Below are 16,426 nucleotides of genomic sequence, written 5' to 3' on the forward strand. Positions count from 1 at the left end.
TCCTTCCTGCCCCCAACCCTACCCCATTATTACAACCTCACCTTTCACACAGCCAAGTGCAAAGACTTCCTTTGTTTAAATCAGTAGTTCCCAATCAGGGGCTATTTTGCTATCCAGAGGACAATTGGCAATATCTGGAGGTATTTATGGTTGTCACTATGGTAGGTGAAAGGGTGAGGAGGAAAAAGTGCTACTGGCATCTAGTGGGTAGAAGCCAGGGATGCTGCTGAACATCCCACAATGAACACAGGACAACCCCATGACAGACATTCTGGGCCAAAATGTCAATAACGGCAAAGTTGAGAAACCCAGGTTTAAATGAGCATAAAGATGCTACCCAGTTGGAAAATGCCTGATTTTTTTTTTTTCCCTAAGAGCGCATGCTGCAGAGGGAAGCTGCCTCTTGCTGTGGTTTAGGGTATCTTTAGCAGGGCAAAAGGCTTGGAGGCACAAAATTTAATGGAGAAATTTTAACAAGGGCCTGCAATGCACAGTGCCTGCGGAGTCCTTCATTAACCACCATTCTCCACTCTAACGCAAATTGAGGCAATAGTTTCAAGAGGAATGTCAACTATTAAAAGCAGGGATTTTGAATTGCATTCCCTGTTACTGCACACTGAGTAACTGGAAGAAAATGCCTTAACCTTGTTTCCCTATTTAATTTCCTCTTCATGCACTGTAAAAGGATAGCTGGGAAACCTGAGCAAACATTTGTTTACTACGAAGCATCGGACTTGAAATGGAAGGGACAGCCTAGCTTGGTGCTACATTAGGAACATTTGCCCAAGATGAGAGGCAGATAAAAACAATCCTGTGTGCCTGAACAGCTCTCATTCCCAGCCCCCTTCTTCCTTTCATAGACTGCAACTCCTCCACTACCCTTTCAGTCTCAAAGTTCATTTCTAGTCACTGGCATTTTCTTTTCTTTCCTTTTCTTTTTTTTTTTTTTTTTTTTTTGACAGAGTCTCGCTCTGTCGCCCAGGCTGGAGTGCAGTGGTGCGATCTTGGCTCACTGCAAGCTCCGCCTCCCAGGTTCAAGCAATTCTCCTGCCTCAGCCTCCCTAGTAGCTGGGACTACAGGCGCCCGCCACCACGCCCGGCTAATTTTTTTTTTTTTTTTTTTTTTTTTTTTTTTTTTTTTTTTTTAGTAGAGACGGGGTTTCACCATGTTAGCAAGGATGGTCTCGATCTCCTGACCTCGTGATCCACCTGCCTCGGCCTCCCAAAGTGCTGGGATTACAGGCGTGAGCCACAGCGCCTGGCCCAGCATTTTCTATTAAGAAAATACATAAAATTGTCAGATGCATTTAAACCATTACGACTCTATCTTGAATAGGGGCTGGGTAAAGTAAGGCTGAGACCTACTGGGCTGCATTTGGAGGAGTTAAACATTCTGAGTTATTGGATGAGATACAGCAAGGTCTAGGAGACCTCGCTGATAAAACCGGTTGCAGTATAGAAGCTAGCCAAAGGCCACCCAAACCTAGATGACAACGAAAGTGACCTCCGATTGTCCTCATTACTCCCACCAGCACCATGACAGTTTACAAATGCCATGGCAACATCAGGAAGTTACTTTATATGGTCAAAAAAGGGGAGAAACCCTCAGTTCCAGGAATTGACCACAGTTTTCCCAGAAAACTCTTGAATAATCCACCTCTTGTTTAAAATATGATAAAAAAGTAACTGTAAGTACCAGCCAAGCAGCCCATGCCGCTGCTCTGCCTACAGAGTAATCCTCTTTATTTCTTTACTTTCTTAATAAACTTGCTTTCAACGTAGTGTATGGACTCGCCCTGAATTCTTTCTTGCACGAGATCCAAGAACCCTCCCTTGGGGTCTAGATTGGGACCCCTTTCCTGTAACACACCAATGATAAAAAGGTGATAGCCTCCTAAGCAGCGAGGGCTTTTTCCATGCAGTGCCTCCCTGTTCCTACAGACATCAGGGAGGGGATTATGGCATAGCAAGCTCCGTCTTGGGAAAACAGTCCTCGATTCCTTGGCTACTCTTCCCCCATAATCACCCATTAAGCCAGTCAGAGAACAAGTTACCTTACAATGGCATAAAGAATGTTGTAGAACAATTATTCACATGGCTCCACCTTTGAATAATGGAGACTGTAGAGATCCTAGTGTTAAACAGCGTGTGCCGCGTCCGCTCCTCAGCACCACCTGCTTCTACTCTCTGATTAGCCCTTACCATAATCAGAATATTTCTACTGTAACTTCGGTGCAAGGAATGCTGCCCAAAATAAATTGGTAAGTGCAAAAGCAAGTTGCTAAACAGAATGCAAAGGATGCACATTTTTACTATAAGTAAATAAATGAAGGGATGCTGCTTTGCCTACTTCTCTAAAGTGCAAATATGGACCAAATTCCAGTGTCTACCTAACTGTGCTCTTTTGATAAACTCCCTAAGACTCCCAAACAGATAACATAACCCTCTTGCATTTCAAGCCTAGGAATCTCCTACTCAGATAAGTTCAACTCAGTATCAGAAAGAATGATTTCTTTCCACAGGAAGAAAGTAAGATGATAAGAAATAAGAGAGCCAGGTTTGAACAAACGAGTAAAACCCAGCTACTATGTCAGTAGTTTTAAGAGAAACGGAATGGCATGTATGAAAACGTGGTAGATGAACATATGATGTACCAGAGTACTTGATGTGACAAGAAAATCATGGTCACCATCTTGAAGCCTCGGTGTTCCTGGAAAAACTTGGACAGAAAAAGAAAAGCAATTTCATGGTAATTAAGATATTAGTTTTATCAAAATCAAACACAAGGGAAGTTGTCAAAAACTTCTTAGATGCCTCTAGCAAGTTGCTGAACAGTGTGTAGAGACTGTCCCATTGATGTTATAAACAAAAACATGGGAAAATACCCCAGACTGCTAAGAGTGGATCTCGCTGGGTACTGGTGTCATTTCAGAGGTGGGATAGAGGACAGCTTAGCTTTCATGCCATATTATAACATTTTATGTTGAACAAATGTCTTTGCAATGACTATTTGTTACTTTGGTAATCAGAATATACAATTTTAGGAGTTGCTCAGGTTTCCTGTTCAGGGCTAAGAAATCCCTGGTTGAAGCCTGCCTTCTTATCAACTTCCCCTGGGCTGTTTTTGTGGGTTTGTGTTTGTTTGTTTTGTTTTGTTTTGTCTTGTTTTGAGATGAAGCCTGTCTCTGTAGCTCAGGCTGGAGTGCAGTGGCACTATCTTGGCTCACCTCAACCTCCGCCTCCCTGGTTAAATGAATCTCCTGCCTCAGCCTCCCAAGTAGCTGGGATTACAGGCACTCACCACCACACCCAGTTAATTTTTGTGTTTTTAGTAGAGACTGGGTTTCACTATATTGGCCAGGCTGGTCTTGAACTCCTGACCTCAGGTGATCCGACTGCCTCGGCCTCCCAAAGTGCTGGGATTACGGGCGTGAGCCACCACGCCCGGCCCCCCTGGACTCTTTTTAACACCATACATCTGCTTCCTGCGTCTTTCTGCTTCTTCGTCTTACAATGAGTGACACCGTGTAAGTGAAGAATGGGGCCAAAATCCTGGCACTTCTCCTTTGACTTTGTTGCATTTTTCCACTCATTCTGACCTCAGAGCAAATAGAAAGATATTCCCCTCCTGGTGCAGGTCTCCCGTCCACTTCTAGTGCAAAGGAAACCCCTGTCTAGCTTTATTCATTTTGAGGTCATTGATACAAATGAGTATCGCTTACAGGAAAAGAGTGTTTTAGCCTATAGTTAGCCCCTACCTTCTTCCTTCATATATTAACCTACTTTTTATATTGATGAGCCCATAACACTAATACAAAGTTCTGTTTTTCATATGACATTGTTTTTTGTGTTTTTCTCAGTATCTCCGAGTGATCTTCTATGACAGCATTGCTACTGAATCAGGGCTATGCTGATTATTATGACTTTTGCCCTTCAATAAAATTAAACAAATTCAGCGCAACCAAGAGCTTCAATATCAAGGCATCCTAACTTTTTTTTTTTTTTTTTTTTTGGAGACGGAGTCTCACTTTATTGCGCAGGATGGTCTCAAACTCCTGGCTTCAAGCAATCCCCCTGCCTCAGCCTCCCAAGGTGCTGAGATTTCAGGCTTGAGCCACCATGCCTGATCATTACGATTTTTTGTTTTTTTGTTTTTTTGGGGGTTTTTTTTGAGACGAAGCCTCTCTCTGTCGCCAGGCTGGAGTGCAGTGGTGAGATCTGGGCTCACTGCAACCTCCGCCTCCTGGGTTCAAGCGACTCTCATGCCTCAGCCTCCCGAGTAGCTGGGATTACAGATGCCCACCACCACGCCCAGCTGATTTTTGTGGTTTTAGCAGAGACGGTGTTTCATCATATTGGCCAGGCTGGTCTTGAACTCCTGACATCAGGTGATCCACCCACCTCAGCCTCCCAAAACGCTGGGATTACAGGCCTGAGCCACTGTCCTGGCCCTATTACAACTTTTTATAGGTACAAAATGGTTTTAAGGTGCATATATTTAATTGCTGATAAGATTAGACTTTATTTTGCCATTGTTGGTACACTGTTTAGGTTTGGTCTACCGTAACTATGTCAGTCTCCTTTAATATCCGTTCTATGGATGAAAGTCCTCTAGCTGTCCATCTTTTTTTTTTTTTTTTTTTTTTTTTTGAGACAGAGTCTTGCTCTGTCACCAGGCTGGAGTGCAGAGGCACAATCTCGGCTCACTGCAAGCTCCGCCTCCCAGGTTCAAGCGATTCTCCTGTCTCAGCCTCCCAAGCAGCTGGGACTACAGGCGCGCACCACCACAGCCAGCTAATTTTTGTATTTTTAGTACATACGGGGTTTCACCGTGTTGGCCAGAATGGTCTCAATCTCTTGACCTCATGATTCACCTTCCTCAGCCTCCCAAAGTGCTGGGATTACAGGTGTGAGTCACTGCACCCGGCCAAACTGTCCATCTTTTTAACAATCATTTTTTAAATGGGAAAATTGATTTGGTTCTTACAGATCAGTTATCTTCCACACATGTTGAATTCCACTGGAACACGACTAGGGAGATAGTACATCTTAGTGGTTAAGTGGACAAGCTTGAGAAGATACCAATGGGTTAAAATCCTAACATTTTAATGGAAGTTAAAATCCTCCATTTTCTATCTTGGTGAGTTTGAGCAAATTCCTTCATCTCTCTAACCTTAATCTTTTCATCTAGAAATCAAGAATATTACCAGCTTTCTTGGGCTGTTCTAAGGATTATATAAGAAAATGTATGTAAAGCCCTTAGTCAATCCATATAATACACTCAGAAAATGTGCCCTGAAGCTGATTTTATAGCACCACCAGTAGGACCATTGAGGGAAGGATAAAACAAGAACTAAGTACTGAATCTGAGGCCAGCACGGTGGCTTACACCTGTAATGCTAGCACTTTGAGGGGCCGAGGCTGGAGGATCACCTGAGGTCAGAAGTTCGAGACCAGCCTGGCCAACATAACTAAACCTCATCTCTACTGAAAATACAGAAATTAGCTGGGCATGGTGGCTGGCGCCTGTAGTCCCAGCTACTCGGGAGGCTGAGGCAGGAGAATCGCTTGAGCCCAGGAGGCGGAGGTTGCAGTAAGCGGAGATCACCACTGCAACTCCAGCCTGGAGACAGAATGAGACTCTGCCTCAAAAAAAAAAAAAAAAACAGAACTAAGTACTGAATCTGAAAGGATAGAAGGCACAGAGACTTATCGTGGAAAACCTGAAGTATGTTGCTATGTTTGCCAAGGAATTTAGCTCTCAGCTTCCTGGCAGCCAAGAGAAAAAAAATTAAAATGTGGACTATTTAACTCCTATTATCCAATAAAAGAAAATATTTCCAATGTGTCAGGAAGGGCAAATCTTATCAGTTAACTTTGAGAGGGATGTATTGATGTATCCCTTTTTGTAAGGGATACTGAATTTCTTTTTCTTTTTCTTTTTCTTTTTTCTTTTTTTTTTTTTGAGATGAAATTTCGCTATGTTGCCTCGGCTGGAGTGCAGTGGCGTGATCTCCACTCACTGCAACCTCCGCCTTCCAGGTTCAAGCGATTCTCCTGCCTCAGCCTCCCGAGTAGCTGGGATTATAGGCATCCACCACCATGCCCGGCTAATTTTTTGTATTTTTAGTAGAGACAGGGTTTCACCATGTTGGTCAGGCTGGTCTTGAGCTCCTGACCTCAGTTGATCCACCTGCCTCGGCCTCCCAAAGTGCTGGGATTACAGGTGTGAGCCACCGTGCCTAGCCTGAATTTCTTAAAGTCAATTTTTTCATGAATATTTTTACTAGAAATAAATACATTTTCTCGTCAGGCCATATATTGATGTGATTTGGCTTTGTGTCACCATCCAAATGTCATCCCGAATTGTAATCCCCAGGTGTGGAGGGAGGGACCTGCGGGGAGGTGACTAAATCATGGAGTGGTTTTCCCCATGCTATTCTTGTGAAAGCGAGTGACTGCTCATGAGATCTGATGGTTTTCTAAGTGTTTGGTAGTTCCTCTCTTGCTCTCTCTCTCGACTGCTGCCGTGGAAGATGTGCCTGCTTCCCCTTCCATCAGGACGATACCTTTCCTGAGGCCTCTCCAGCCATGCAGTACTGTGAGTCAATTAAACCTCTTTTTATAAATTACCCAGTCTCAGGGAAGTTCTTTATAGCAGTGTGAAAATGAACTAATACATACATCAACCTCCAAAGGGCAGAGACCATCATATAATTCTTCTAAAGCGTTTTTCTGAGAAGGTAAAAATAATGTTGTCCAGATAGGCAACTTTGTGCTGGAGTTGACAGTGAGATTCTCCCTCCATGGGGTGGAGGGTGGAGGGTGGAGGGAAGGAGCTGGAAGCTTGTCCTTGTCAGCATTTCCACTGGGGAAGGAAGGTGTCTTCAAAACATACACATCTCAGCTTCTGATTCTGCCTCCCTTCTTGCATCTCAAGAAAACTTTTCAACCTGGGGACCCCAGTCTCCTGGGGGATTTGGGATGGATATTAGGGAGTTCTTGCCCCCCTCCACCCAGATTCCTTTGACTAAATGCCAGACATTTTGGGCTGAACTTTAAACAAACACTGCAGAACAAAAATTGACTTTTCAAGTATTGTGTTGGCAGAAAAACAATAAGAAATATTTGTATTTTAAGGGCCTCCTCCTCTTCCTCCTTCTGCTTCTGAGTTTAAGACCCTGGTTTATATTTGACCACCAATTCTTTCCTTTTTGGTTTTTTTTTTTTTTTTTTTTTTTTTGAGACAGAGTGTCTCTCTCTCTCTCTCTCTCTCTCTCTCTCTCTCTCTCTGTCACCCAGGTTGGAGTGCAGTGGTGTGATCTTGGCTCACTACAACCTCCACCTCCTGCGTTCAAGCAATTCTTCTGCCTCAGCCTCCCAAGTAGTTGGCATCACCATGCCTGTCTAATTTTTGTATTTTTAGTAGAGACAGGGTTTCAACATGTTGGCCAGACTGGTCACAAACTCCTGACCTCAGGTGATCCAACCGCCTCAGCCTCCCAAAGTGCTGGAATTACAGGCGTGAACCACATCATTATGGCCACTTCTGCCTGGAAGGGCACTGTGGGACTCTAACAATGGATACCCCATGTCTTGTGAGTATCTGTTTCAAATCTGTTGAAGAATGAGACGACTTCAAATCTATTCTCTTAGCAATTTTCAAGTATGCAATATATTGTTACTAACTGTAGTCACTATGTGAGGCCATGCCTATGTTAAACAATTTGATGTAGCCATTTCACATTTTCTGTATACATCTATCAAAACATCATGTTGTATACATCATACATATATTTAATTTTACTTGTCAATTTAAAAAATTGATTAATAATACATTGAAAATCCTATTTTAAGAAACCTGTGCAAGGTTTCTTCCCCCCTGCAAATTGCTAGGGGGAAGTGCCAGAGGCAGGAAGCACAGAGAAAGGAAGAGGCAACCTAGGCCAGGAGGATTTTTTAGGACAGTTATTCCCCAGCAACCCCCTGAGCCCACCCAGAAGCACCCTAAGTGGCTCCTGGGGAATACCGGGGGGAGATCTGAACTGGAAGATCAGGCACCTGACATCTGCACCTGACCTCAGGTGATCCACCCACCTTGGCCTCCCAAAGTGCTGGGATTACAGGTATGAGCCACCACGCCAGGCCCTGACATTTTTTTTTTTTTTTTTTTTTTTTTTTTTTTTTGAGACAGAGTCTCACTCTGTAGCCCAGGCTGGAGTGCAGTAGTGCGATCTCGGCTCACTGCAACCTCCACCACCTGGTTCTAGCAATTCTCCTGCCTCAGCCTCCCGAGCTCCTTCTGGGATGGGGACGCTGAAGACCCCACCTGAGGGTGGGGACGTGGAATGAGCCTAAAGGACACATGTAACTACTGGTATAAAAAAAATGCCACCCACCGCATAAACTTGTGTTTGTCACTATATTTCTTTTTCTTTTCTGTTGGGAGCGGGGGTCGGGAACAGAGTCTCACTTTGTCGCCCAGGCTGGAGTGCAGTGGTGCAATCTTGGCTCATGCAATCTCCGCCTCCTGGGTTCCAGCAACCCTCCTGCCTCAGCCTCTGGAGCAGCTGGGATTACAGGCGCCCACCACCACACCCAGCTAATTTTTTTGTATTTTTAGTAGAGACGGGGTTTCTATATGTTTGCCAGGCTGGTCTCGAACTCTTGACCTCAAGTGATGCACCTGCCTCAGCTTCCCAAAGTGCTAGGATTATAGGCATGAGCCACCAGGCCCAGCCATGCCATTATATTTCTTAATGTTGTCATTAACTGATAATCTCAAAAGTACTGACTTTTTTTTTTTGTTTGTTTGTTTGTTTGTTTGTTTGTTTTTTGAGACAGAGTCTCACTTAGTCGCCCAGGCTGGAGTGCAATGGCGCGATCTCGGCTCACTGCAAGCTCCGCCTCCCGGGTTCACGCCATTCTCCTGCCTCAGCCTCCCGAGTAGCTGGGACTACAGGCGCCCGCTGCCTCGCCCGGCTAATTTTTTGCATTTTTAGTAGAGACGGGGTTTCACCGTGTTAGCCAGGATGGTCTCGATCTCCTGACCTCGTGATCCGCCCGCCTCGGCCTCCCAAAGTGCTGGGATTACAGGTGTGAGCTGCCATCACTCCCAACCCTAACTTTTTTTTTTTTTTTTTTTGAGATGGAGTCTTGCTGTGTCGCCCAGGCTGCAGTGCAGTGGTGGATCTCAGCTCACTGCAAATTCCACCTCCCAGGTTCTAGCAATTCTCCTGCCTCAGCCTCCCGACTAGCTGGGATTACAGGCATCTGCCACCACATCCAGCTAATTTTTTGTATTTTAGTAGAGACGGGGTTTCACTGTGTTTCCCAGGCTGGTCTCAAACTCCTCAGGTGATCCTCCCGCCTCGACCTCCCAAAGTGCTGGGATTACAGGCATGAGCCACGGCACCCGGGTGACATATCTTTTTAAAAGCAGTGGAAAACTAAGTTTAGGCACAGAGTCCATGCCTTCAAAAATTCAGAGTCTATAGAGATGCTGATAATCTAGAGCAGAAGTCAGCAAAATTTTTCATAAAGGGTCAAATAGTGAATATATTTGGCTTTGAAAGCCATGAGATTTCTGTTGACACTATCCACCACTGCCACTGTACTAGGATGCAGCCACAGACAATGTGTTAACAAATGGACATGGCTATGTTCCAATAAAACTTTATTTACATAACACGTAGCAGGTTACTCTTGACACAAGGGAAGCAGTTTGGCCATTCCTGATCTATATCGTTAATAATTTGCTCCTCCTAAAATCACTCCTAAACTATAATAATGTGAGTTTGAAGGTTCCTTTCAAATAACTCAAATTGCTTTAATATGTGTTATCTTGTCTACCTTAGGAAATTATCTAGGAGCAACAAATAAATGGAGAAAAAAAAGTTCTCTAATTTTTTAACATGTCATGTACAGAATTTCATGTGATTATTTCCACATTCTCAAATCATTATTTTTTCTTTTCACTAAGGTTAACTCTGTACATTCTTTCATTTATTTAAATACATTTCATTGTTTTTTAACATCCACTCAAAACATTTATGACATAAGGTGATGACAATTTGAATTTAATCCCGATTTCCATTAGGAGAGGCTTATACTCCCTTCTGAGGTTTATTTTATTTTAATCTCATGAATTTCACAATATCCTAGTAATTGAAATATAGCTTGAAATATCTGCCAATGTAGTCTGGAATTATCTCCTTGTAGAGAAGCAAAATGGGGGAAAGAAAGCAAGTAATGTCAGCCAACTAAAAGGCACAGAGATAAAAGGAAATGAAATAGGAAGCAGCACAAATACCAGGTTTAGTGCAGGACATTTTTCTGAATAGGACATTTTTAATATTCTACAATATAATACTTTTGCCTCATGATATAGGATAGCAGATGAATCCTGGCTAAATGAATAGATGCAGATCTACTTTCAGTTATCTTAGATTAATTCCTGAAGACTGCAGTTTAATAATTTTGAGTCTGGATTTCATTTTTATTATATCACTACATGTTGAGAACCCTTCAAAAGTTTGTCTGATTCAAATCTAAAATTCAACTGAGGCTGGGTGCAGTGGCTCATGCCTGTAATCTCAACACTTTGGGAGACCGAGATGGGTGGATCACCTGAGGTCAGGAGTTCGCGACCAGCCTGGCCAACATGGTGAAACCCTGTCTGTACTAAAAATGCAAAAATTAGCCAGGCATGGTAGCACATGCCTGTAGTCCCAGCTACTTGGGAGGCTGAGGCAGGAGAATCGCTGGAACCCAGGGGCAGAAGTTGCAGTGAGCCGAGATCGCACCACTGCACTCAAGCCTGGGTGACAGAGCGAGATTCCATCTCAAAAAAATAAAATAAAATAAAATAATTCAGTTGAAAAAACAAAGTTTTGAAAAGTTTTTTAAAACACTCTTTAAAATTTAGAACTGAAAGAAACCATGTTCAAAAATACACAGCCAAGTCCCCTCCCACATTCGGGGTAGATATTGATAACCAATCAATATCAATCAATCAAAGCATTCTTTCTGTGGCTAAAAAGTTTTCATAATACTATGCCCCAGATTCTATTGTCAATTAATCTGATCTCACCCCAAAGCTGATATGTCATTGTCACCTCCACTGTAGTCCAATTTCCTCATATTATGAATTGGAAATCTAGGACACATTGAGGTTAAAGGATCTTCTTAGTGCCAAACCTGCTTCTCCAGTCAGTTCAACGCCTTCCTGCCTCTGTTTTTGAAATGCCAGATTACCCCTACGCCAGGATAGGATGGGGTGGCCACTATTGCAACATGAATTTTAAACATATGCAAACTAAACATAATTTGGGTCACCTCCTAAACGCTGGAAGCTATTCCTGAGTGCTGCGAATTCAGCAATCAACAGGGCAGATGCAGGGCTTGCCAGCATCAGGGGTAAAAAGAATAAGGTCACCCCAGATAGTGCTTCCTCTCAGAAGGGGCCGCTGTCTAATGAATGCTCGCAGAAGGCGTGTAGGAGGAGGAGAGCTGAACCGTGAGAGCCAGCCCTGAGATCATGAGGAGAGGATGGTAGTGGGTACAGGGCACCACTAGTTGAGAGCCACAAAGGCTTGCTGGAAGGAAGCAAGGGCAGCCATCTGCTGTGTTCAGTGCTGAGGGCCAGAGTGAGGTGAGGACCATGGGGCGCTTTAGGGATGGGCGTGGTGTGTGGCCCCGGCTGTCCAGGTTGCAGTGGAGTGGTGATAACAGATGCCCTGGGCTAAGACGAGAGGAGGGGAATGGAGGCAGTGAACACAGATGAAACTTTCCAGAAGTTTTATTGGTTGTGACAGGAAGCAGAGAAATGCAGCATTAGCTAGAGAGAATTTTGGATTACGGAAAAGGTTTTGTAATGAAGGCTTTGAGAGCGTGTGTCTATGCTGATGGGTATGCAAGGGCCAGAAAGCTGAATGTTGGAGGAAGAGGGGCCTGATACAGATGTGAAGTCCTGGAAAAGGCAAGGTGTGTTTGGGTCCAGGGAATAGAAACAGGGACGGGATGGGCTTCATAGGAACAGGGGCATTTTGCCCACCTACAGGACGGAGAATGATAGGGAAGAGGGGCTCACACGTAGGTAGGCTGTTAGGTTAAGAGGTTGATGAAGGTGGGATACGTTTCCAAATACTAACTTAGATACACGTGTTCTTATGCTATGAGACACAAACTCCAGAATAGTGTGGCTCCTTGTCCATTTCATTCACTGTTGTAAGCTCAGAGCCTAGAACAGGGCTTGGTGACTGTGACATTAGGACACTCAACAAGTATGTGGGGAAGCAAAGGCACTGCAGAGCCCTGATTTTGCCAGTCTGGTTTTCCAAATAACCACAAGGTGGCAGGCTTGTTCAAAAAAAAACACAGTGTCGCCTGCTTGGCTAATTTCCACTGTGTAATAAGTAATAAGCCCAGGATGACTTTTAACTTTTTTTTTTTTTTTTTTTTTTTTTTTTTTTTTTTTTTTTTGAGACAGAGTCTTGCTCTGTCACCAGGCTGGAGTGCAGTGGAGCAATCTCGGCTCACTGCACCCTCTGCCTCCTGGGTTCAAGCGATTCTCCTGCCTCAGCCTCCCGAGTAGCTGGGACTACAAGCATGTGTCACGACGCCTGGCTAACTTTTGTAATTTTGGGTAGAGACAGGGTTTCACCATGTTGTCCAGGTGGGTCTCCTGATCTCAACTGATCTGCCCGCCTCGGCCTCCCAAAGTGTTGGGATTATAGGCGTGAGCCACCACACCCAGCCTTAGACTGGCTCTTTTGAAAAGAAATCTCTTGGTGTTTTTCCTTACAGAGAATTTCTTAACATTTGATTTTTTTTCCCCTAACTACATCCTGGGATATTGAAAATTCAGGTGAAAATTAATTTTTGTTCTTTTTTTTAAAGTGGCATATAGGCTGGGGGTGGTGGCCTACGCCTGTAATCCCAGCACTTTGGGAGGCTGAGGCAGGTGGATCACCTGAGGTCAGGAGTTCAAGACCGGCCTGGCCAATATGGTGAAACCCCATCTCTACTAAAAATACAAAAATCAGCTGGGTGTGGTGGTGGGCGCCTATAATCCCAGCTACTCAGGAGGCTGAGGCATGAGAATTGCTTGAACCTGGGAGGCGGAGGTTGCAGTGAGCCAAAATTGTGCCACTGCACTCCAACCTGGGAGACAGAGTGAGACTCTGACTCAAAAAAAAAAAAAAGAAAAGTGACATATAGGGTTTGATTCTGACGCTTCTGTGTGATTATGTCACTGACACTATATTTTTGTTCTGTTTTGCTTTGCTTGCATTTGAATTAAATCAAATCTATACAGTCTTTTAAGTGTTCAGATCAATTGCTTCGTTTAGAGTTGGAGAAGTGGACGCCATCCTTACCCTGCTTCATTTTCCTCACCAGTAAAGTGGGAGAATAACAGTATCTATCTGTGGGGGTTTGTATTACCCATTTGTTGGCCCTCCCTGGCGGAGGATTGTGCTTTCCCCACCTGCTGATATCACACGTGGCCATGGGATTTGAGATGCCCTTCCATGTAGTAGGATAAAACCTCCCTGGCCCATTGAGGTCAGAAGGGACCCTGTGACTTGCTTTGGCCATTGAATTGAGGGGAGATGTGATGTGTTTCACATCTGAACAGAAGTTCAAGAGCTAGATCCTGGCTTGCCATCACTCCTTTCTGTTTGCCTCGAGACCACCAATCTCCACCCACGTGCTGCCCTTTCTTCCGTGACACAGCCCCACGACGGACACGGCATGTGGGCAAGAAGTAAACATGAATGGCTGTGAGCCTCTGAGAGCTGGGGACTATTTTTTAACTGAGGCATTACTTAGTCCAAGTTAACTGACACAATATATGGTGGCTGTGAGAATAAGTGAGCTCATATCTGTAAAACCCTCAGCCCCATGTGTAGTATATCTTAAGCAATGAATATATATTAAGTTATTAATAACCTTGATCACCATTAATTCAGTTTATCTGCCATATTGAGGATAAAAGCTCATGTAGGACTATCTAATTTCCCTTACAAGGTGTTGGCAAAATTCAGAGGTTTGAAATGAGATTTAGAGTCCAATGAAGAGGCTACGATATCTTCTCCATGGAAAGCAGTGAGAAGCGCAGAGGATGAAGTGCCAATTTGTGGGACGCATGTGCTCCAGAATATTTCTCGGGCCACTAGCACTAATTTCCCTGGCACTGCAACTCTGCCTTTGTGGCCTCTTGTAGTTAAGAAGGTACACATTTCTTTGCTCAATACAACTAATAAGAAGAAATTACTCAACCTAAGACACTCTTAATTTTTTTTGATTCAATTCTATTGAATGATTGTCTTCTTCCACTTGTGATAGTGAGCTCTTGGCACCTAGGAAAGGAAAATGCACCCTCCCCTATCTGTGCTAGGGAAGGGTAACAGAGCCAGGCCTATTTCGTGCCAAATTAGAATTATTTTGAAATCCCCTTGACATAGCTGAATGTCAAGAATGCAGATGCATTCTAAGGTCCCAAAGAATGCAAATGTACTTTCAAACTGATGTCAACTTAGTGCTGTTCATACAGTTTTGAATGTTTGCATGTTAACAAAAACGTCTTGAGTGATGTCGATTCTGAGCCGCAGTTCCCACAGATTCTTTCCACCTAGATCAAGCACCACAGACTCCACCCATTCAGGTAATTCACAGCAATATTCCTTCATTGGGGCCCTTGAGTGAAGAAGAAAACAGTTTACACTGTAATTCTTTCACTGGAGGGTCTGAAAGCCTGTCACCTCAGAAGCCCTCCAAGGTCCAGGACTTGGAGGCAGGGGATATCAAAAAGTTGCAGGGGTTCCCTCCAAATCGTTCAAGAGGCAAGCACCTCCAAGCTCCCTGACTCCCACCCTTGTCTGCAAACATGTCTGGAGAAACTGACTCGAAGAGGCGCCAGTCCAGTTGTTTGTTACTGATAAGCAGAGAGGAGGGAGGTTGAGGCGCAGACCTGGAAATGGGGAAATTAACCTTAGTCAGCATATTGATGCAAGAGTGCGCATTCCATGTCCCACAGTCTGATCCCAGAAGTCTGTAAGCAGGAAAATACCCACCAATAGGAGTCTGGAGGCTTCTCTGGAGACCAGGTTCCCTAATGAAGAGACCAGCTGGCTCTCTAGCCAAAATGTGTTTGGCACCTACTGGGAAACCCACTTTTTCACAAGCTCTGCCCAAACTTGCAAATTGCTTTTACGTATTTTAGTCTTAATTATAAAAGGACAGCCAAGGATTACCAGGCATTTAAGAAAACCTATGGCTGGGTGCAGCGACTCACGCCTGTAATCCTAGCACTTTGGGAGGCCAAGGCAGGTGGACCACCTGAGTTCAGGAGTTCAAAACCAGCCTGACCAACATGGCAAAACCCCAGTCTCTACTAAAAATACAAATAATAATAATAATAATTAGCCAGGCACGGTGGCAGGTGCCTGTAATCCCAGCTACTCAGCAGGCTGAGGCAGGAGAATCGCTTGAACACAAGAGGTCGAGGTTGCAGTAAGCCAAGATCACACCATTACACTCCAGCCTGGGCAACAAGATTGAAACTCTGTCTCAAAAAAAAAAGAAAGAAAAGAAAAGAAAAAAGAAAAGATGCAACCTGAACTAGAGAAGTCTGCTGGGAAGGACTCCAAAGAAAATAGATGATGCAGGAATTGGAGATATATACATAATATCAATATCCTCAGAGCTATTAAAGAAGAAAGTATATTCATAAAATAAGAACAGGAAGACATGAAACAAGTTCAGAGAGCAAAAGAAATTCCTTGTAAATTAACAATGTGATAACCAAGATACACATTTCAATAGAGGATTAGAATATAATATGGAAGAAATGCTAGAAAGGAAAATGGAAATATCAAGGAATAGAAAACAGAAGTGAAAAGAAGAGGCGGAGATTCAAAACAAGAGGTCCAACATTTCTGAAATTCCAGAAAAAGAACAGAAGAAATTATCAAAGACATTGTAGCAAACTTTTCTCAGAACCGAGGATCACAAGTCTCCAAATTAAAAAGGCACACTCTGTGCTAAGCCCAATGAGTGAATAAAAAGATCATAAGAAAGCACACCATCTTGAAATCTCAGGACCCTAGAGATAAAGAAAAGATGCAGAAGACTTCCAAAGAGGAAACAAATAAACGGAATTAGGAATCAGAATGGCCATACTAGATGTAAAAAGATAAAGACTTGCAAAATTCTAAAGGAAAATTGCTTTCAATCTAGATTTTTTTTTTTTTTTTTTTTTTTGATACAGGGTCTTGCTCTGCCCCACCCTGCAGTGCAGTGGCATGATCATGGCTCACTGCAGCCTCGACTCCAAGGCTCACGTAGGTGATCCTTCCCCCTCAGCCTCCTGAGTAGCTGGGACCATAGCATACCACCATGCCTGGATAATATTTTGTACTTT

The sequence above is a fragment of the Macaca nemestrina genome, chromosome 6 (assembly GCF_043159975.1).
Source record: "Macaca nemestrina isolate mMacNem1 chromosome 6, mMacNem.hap1, whole genome shotgun sequence".
In the NCBI taxonomy this organism is placed as follows: domain Eukaryota; kingdom Metazoa; phylum Chordata; class Mammalia; order Primates; family Cercopithecidae; genus Macaca; species Macaca nemestrina.